This window comes from Eubalaena glacialis, chromosome 2 (genome assembly GCF_028564815.1).
Source record: "Eubalaena glacialis isolate mEubGla1 chromosome 2, mEubGla1.1.hap2.+ XY, whole genome shotgun sequence".
Classification (NCBI taxonomy): Eukaryota; Metazoa; Chordata; class Mammalia; order Artiodactyla; family Balaenidae; genus Eubalaena; species Eubalaena glacialis.
Window position 1 is genome coordinate 16,655,392 of NC_083717.1, and position 6,876 is coordinate 16,662,267.

The following is a 6,876-nucleotide window of genomic DNA, read 5'->3' on the forward strand; positions in this document are numbered from 1 at the left end:
CCCAAGAAAAGTAAAAGTAAATGTTTATACAAAGACTTACATGTAAACATTCTAGCAATCTAGCAGCTTCATTTGTAATAGCTAGAAACTGGAAACCACCCAAATGTGCACTAACAGGGAGTACATAAACAAATTGTGATACATCTATACAATGGAATACTACTCAGAAATAAAAAGGAATGAACCATTGATACAATGAAATGAATAAATCTCAAAATAATTGTGCTGAGAGATTATATACAATTCTATGAAAGTAAAGCAACAGAAAGCAACTCAGTGGTTATCTGGAGGTAGGTAGTGGAATTGAAGGGAGGAATTACAAAGGGCACTAGGAAAATTGGAATGATGGATATGTTTACTATCTTGATTGTGGTGATTGTTTCACAGGTGTATACACACCAAAGCTTTTCAGTTTGTTCACTTTAGGAATTCCCTGGCAGTGCAATGGTTAGGACTACAAGCTTCCACTGCAGAGGGCACGGGTTCAATCCTTGGTCGGGGAACTAAGATCCCACATGCCGTGTGGCTCAGCCAAAAAAAAAAAAAATTGTACACTTTAAACATGTACAGTTTAATATGTGTTAGCTATATCGACATAAAGCTGTTAAAAAACAGGCAGGATGAAACCTTATTTGGGTATGTTTCTCAGAAGAGATCGGAATGTTCAGCCACTGAAGTCCTAGAGCATAGCAGAACTCTTAAGTTGAAGTACCTTAAATTCCTAAACTTCCATACAAAATTTGAACTTTGTACATATGTGTAATTCTTCAACGTAGGTATCGTTCATCACATTCTCAGAGGTTTTTGAAAAAAGGAGTTAAAAATCACTACTTTAGAGGAATCTATATGAAGAATATAATGAAAATTGCTTATCCCACACAAATTAGATTACATCTCAACTTTTTAAATAAGAGCACAACTTAAGTACAATGTGTAGATTATCCCAATTATCTGTCAATGGAGTACATACTCCATTGTGTTTTTTTCCAACACCACCAAGCAATTCTCCACTTCTCAGCAGACACTGATTTGATGTCCTATAATTTAACTCAATTCTGACACTATTTACTTGGATATAGCATCAGATCCCACAGCTTACAGGCTGTACCAACAACCTTCAACACCCACTCCCCCTCACATGCCGATCCAGAGTTCAGATTGCTACCTGTGCTTCCAACCGAACATAGGGGCTACTCTTCATTGCAGTACACGGGCTTCTCGTTGTGGTGGCTTCTCTTGTTGAGGAGCACGGGCTCTAGGCACACGGGCTTCAGTAGTTGCAGCACATGGGCTCAGTAGTTGTGGTTCGTGGGCTCTAGAGCACAGGCTCAGTAGTGGTGGCGCATGGGCTTAGTTGCTCCGCGGCATGTGGCTCTTCCCAGACCAGGGCTCGAACCCATGTCCCCTGCACTGGCAGGCGGATTCTTAACCATTGCGCCACCATGGAAGTCCCACCTCATTCTTAATCATAAAAAGTCCTCTCTTTGTTTGCCTAGGTGAGTTTCTATCACTTGCAGCAAGATTGTTAAAACAAATTTTATCTTAAAAAAAAAAAACACGGTTCACGTCATATTGGAAAAGTAATTATTTATTATGACAAAAATAAAACTGTTGACTGAAAACAAATGAATGTTACACTGTATTGCACCATGACTGCAAATGAGCCAAAACCTGTCTAAAAGATGAACATTCCAGAGCAAACAGCATCCTTTCACTTGGGTAAGTAGGCATGCAAGCAACTCATTACAGCATAATTGCAGAAGTAAAAAATTATGAGTACCAGTAACCTAAACTTAACATACAGAAGCATTTTATGACAGTAATAAAGTTATTAAAAATTTAAAACATGTCTTTTCAACAACCCACCATTAGAAGAACGTGCTTTGAACCACTTTCAAGAAGTGATGATGTGAATGCATTAATTTGTTTGTTCTTCTAATTTTATTAATGCTTATATATTGAACCAACAGCACACATCTCAGTTGTTTGGTTGGGTTTAAGAAGCACAGTTTGTGGCTCTGAAAGACATTTTTTTCCTCTGTACAATACCAGGGGACCCCCAGAGAGATACAATTCATAATTTTGGCCTTATTAACACCATCTTCATTTGACCAAGCTGATTAGCTAAGATATTGTTACAGTGTTTGCAGAAAGCCTGAAGCTTGATGGATAACAATAATTTGTATTTAAACCTTAAGAAATGAACATAAACATAAATAGACACTTTAATGTAGTTTTACATTCTGAGGCAAGAAGTATATAGGGCCTGCTGTTTCCTCTTTAATGCTCTAAAGCACCAATTTATGTTAAGATGGCAATGTGTAATTATAATCATTATATTCTGATAGAACAATCGCAAGAGCAAGGCTGTAACTGCTTTTAGTTTTAGTTTTTGTTTTTTTAACCATGCTCTGTACAATAGATGAATAGGGTAAAATTTATAACTATTACATAATTGGAAATATCATAACCGTCATTTTATTTCACACTTTTAATGAAATAGCAGCTCAACTTTTTAAAAAAGTCAAAATGAAAAGTTTTCATAACTACACTGAACAGTTTACTCCAAGAGAACAAAATAGGGGCTGTAGAATCCCTGCATTTCCTGAAGGAAAATGTAAGAAGATTAAAATGATTATAGTCTCTTATGAAAAGGGCTAAAATATGCAAATAAATTATAAACATAACCAACACCAACTGACAGTCATTTGATATCTTACCAACACTGATGGAAATATATTCACAGTATAATAAAATCAATCAAATTTTAGAGTTTTTCCTTTCCCTTACTTGATTTTAATTAAACTGATTAAATATTGACTATGCACTTGCCCATGTGCTTTAATGAAGACAGTATGTGGATCTGCTACACCATGTTAGCCCTGCTAGTGGTAAACAAGAGTAAAAGAAAACAAAATCTCCAAGGAATGCTATCCCTTAGTTGTGAACTTTGCATATTTCAAATACAGTTTGGGTGAAGGGGATTTTTATGGGATTGTGCAACATCCCACAGACTGGAGCAAAGCACCTTATGGACTGAAAAATGAGGTAATTTTTTAATTAAAATTTTACAAGTTTGTGCAAGAGAACATTTCCATTCTTCTAGAATTTTGTTTTCTATTCCAAAAGATATGCACAGCACATTTTATTATTTCTCCATTTCTAGGGAAGAAGGTAGATTACTGGTTTATAAAAATGCAAAAGGTGCCACTCTCTGACTACACTCCCAAATTCTAGAAACCTGATCAGTCTTCAGTCCTTTGGTCACATTAAAAATAATATAGGCCATCCAGTTCTATAGTAAAAGACTGAATTTTCTAGTAATTTTAAGTCCTTGAATGGGGGCAATTCAGTGTTTTCATTCAAATTTTCTATTGAAGATTTTTTATCTCATATTAATCTTTACTCTCAAGTTCTTTGACTTTTGTTTCTAGGTATGCCTCTAAACCTCCAATTAACATTTCCCAAACATTTCACTAGACCTTATACATTTAAAGCTGATTTTAGGTCTGTGGAACACAATATTTTTTCTACTTTCAATATAAAACAAAGTAGCTGAAAAAAGATTTTTTTTATTGGCCTTCTCTATTTAGCTCTGGTTACCTGAAACTCTTAAAAAATACTTTTTGGGAAACTGGCTTTTAGATTTCAGTCTTCACAATAATGCTAAATGAATAAGGATGAGACATTACTGAAAACACTAACCTTGAATATAAACTACTTTCAGATTTATACAGACATTTATAAAATATTGACATCCTCACTGCACTATCCTTTTCAGTACTGGAAAGTCAAACAGAACTGGAGCTTGGGGCAGCCTCTAAAGCCAATAAACTCTGAACAAACTAACCACTTGCATCCAGTTAGTAAAACCCAGGAAAATAAGCAAGATATTTTCTAGAAGAGAGTATTTCCAATATACACTGGTGTTTTATAAGTAGATTAAATATCATCTTCTTAGCAATATGGCTTATTTTCTTATTTGCATTGTAACTATTAGCTCAATTTAAGTGGAGTAGCAGTTACTAGTTGATGCTTTGTTTTCTGATTTGATTGTATTCATATACTAAATGAAATGATAATGAGGTGGGAATCAAATAATAGATAAAAATAAACGTAATTTCATATTACATGTCTTTCCCTCATTTGGTTTGGTTTTTTTGTTTTTTGTGTTTGTTTTTTAGTTTTTAGTAGTAGTGTATAAAGGTTCAGGATTTTAAAGCCAAAAGATGTGTTGGTGCTCTAGTTTAAGTTCCTCAGTATGGGAAAAATAGTAGGAAGGCCATGAACGATAGTAATTGTCTAAGGTAAAACAGGTCATGGCCAAATTAAGATTCAAACCTACTTCTTTAGATAGCCAGCACAATATTCTTCTAGATACAAGTCATCATGCTGTATCTTGAATGACTTTACCCTGACAAAATATAAAAGATCCTTTAGAAGGGAACGAGATATGAAATGTTTTGGATCCAAAGCCATAGATGAAAAGTTAGGCTCATTAAGTTGGTCTTCAAAGATAAATGTCAATGGAATTCATCTATTCTAGGTATAATACCAGTACATTTTTCTACTGGTATTGTTTTACATAGTTAAGAATTAAATGAGTGCTAGTCAGAGACAATTCCATTTATAATTTGTTCTAGGATACTACATCAAAAATATTTTTTTAAAAATAAAGCTTTTATTGTTTTAAAATTTTCTTTGCCTTGTGACTCCCCATAACTCTTCAGAGAATAATGTTTACAGCACTGCCTATATCACTCACTGTTTCCATAGGAAAATAATTATTTTCTCTTTACGCTATAGATAATGAAAGTTAATTTATGCTTAATGAAAATGACTACAGCTACAGAAGTAGCATCCATTTTAAAAATGATTTTTAACAATGAAATTTCAATTTATTATCATTCCTCTAATGAATATAGAATAAAATTATACCTTTAAGCATACTACCAAAGAACCTAAAAGCAAAACTTTGTATTTAATCATGTTATTCAATAGATTATATATTATTTCAAATTTTAAGGAATTAAATTACACTAACAATACAAAATATGCAGTATGTTCCCATATAAAAGGGCTTATTAATTCTAAAAGAGTTCTCAGATGGGCTTCAATAAGAAAGATGGGTTTAAATATGAAGAATGCAACATGTTCAAAATTAAGAAAAATGCCTTGAACTTACAAGGGTAGCAGTTACATTTTAGTTATAACAAAAGGTTTGTTAAAATTTAGTTTCTTTATCTTCAAATTAAAAACAAAATGTAGAATAATCTCCCGAAAGTATCATGGGTGGATCCCCTGCTTTCCACCACTTATTAGAAACTTCGCTAGGCAATTGAGGGATTGATTGGGGAGGGTGAAAGCCGAACTATTTCATTGTTAAATTAATTACCTGCTAATATGACTTCTAAAGAACAGGTATAATACAAAATTGAGAACTTATCTCAAAATATGAATAAAGGCACTAATCACAAATTTACATTTTTCATCAGACAATATCTTATAGTTGGTTGATTTTCAATAAATGTCAGAATCAATGCTTTAGTGTTAGATACGTGCTTGAGTCAAAACATTCTCTTGGAGTAAAGGGTAATCAGTTTTCATATTACTGTAAGAGGAAATATCTAATGAGAACCTATAAAATACTTTTAAAAAGTCTTACATGAATTTTCTAATTGAACTTTTCCCAATCGTTGGCACAAAACCTAGTTGGATGTTGATTTCATCTTCAACACACAGCTAACATAAATTATTTCTAATCCAAAAACAACAAACTGTTTTTCAAAAAGGATTTAGAAAATAAATTGTATTTTAAAAATCAAATTGAAAACTTGAGTTTATACTAGTAGTTTGACAAAATACAATCAACTATTAACACTTTCAATATAATGCTGATGCGGTAATATAAAAAAATAACCATATAATTTGACAGAAGAAAATGGAGCCAGCCAATCTTATTAGATACAAGAAAGATTTCATAACAACAAATACAGGAATATTAAATATGATTTTTCTCAGGACAGAATTCAGAGAATTATCCTCAGTATTCATGGCTAAACTATACAACCAAGATAGAAATTCTGGCAAAGTGTGTTATCATAATTTCTCCTGCCCCACCACCACATACACACCACAAGGCATCCATATTGATTCATGTCTGCTTTTCTCTCATGTTCTTGATTATGCATTATATTAAAAACAAAATTTATCCTCTACCTGGTATAGAATCACTAAGAAAAAGGTTCAGAACAAGGTTAATGAACAACTGCTTCCCAAAGCCCAGAAAGCTTTCCTCTGGTCATTTCCAGTTCCAGGGTGTGCTACCACTAAACAGAAATCAGAAAAATGCTACCACGTTCAACTAAATTAATTAGACTAAATATAATCAAGTATAACTGAAAACAGCAAAATTTAAACCAACTTATGATAAAAAATATTAAAATTAAAGTATTACTTTTGAACAGGTACTGATGTTCTTATGAACACTGAATCCTATTTTTGACCCAGACGACAAAAAAATACTGTAAAAATAAAGTAGTATTCTCTATGTATGTGTTTTATCCCTTTCATAATAGCAAAATCACACATTTGAAATAAAGAGGATCAAAATTACAATACCTGTCCTCCCTCTTAAGGTATGCACTATTTAGATTAATGTTCATATTAGACGACTGCCTTGAAAATGTTTTAATGCTATCCAATAAGTATACTTTTGTTAGATTATGAGTTTTTAACTGTTTAAAAAATTTTTAAGTTGTTAGTGTATTAAACTTGAGTCTCACAGTAATATTCTAAAAGCCATGATTAAATTCAGCAGTTTCCTATTATCCAGCAAAAGATTTTAGAACATGAGGCATAATTATACAAATGTCA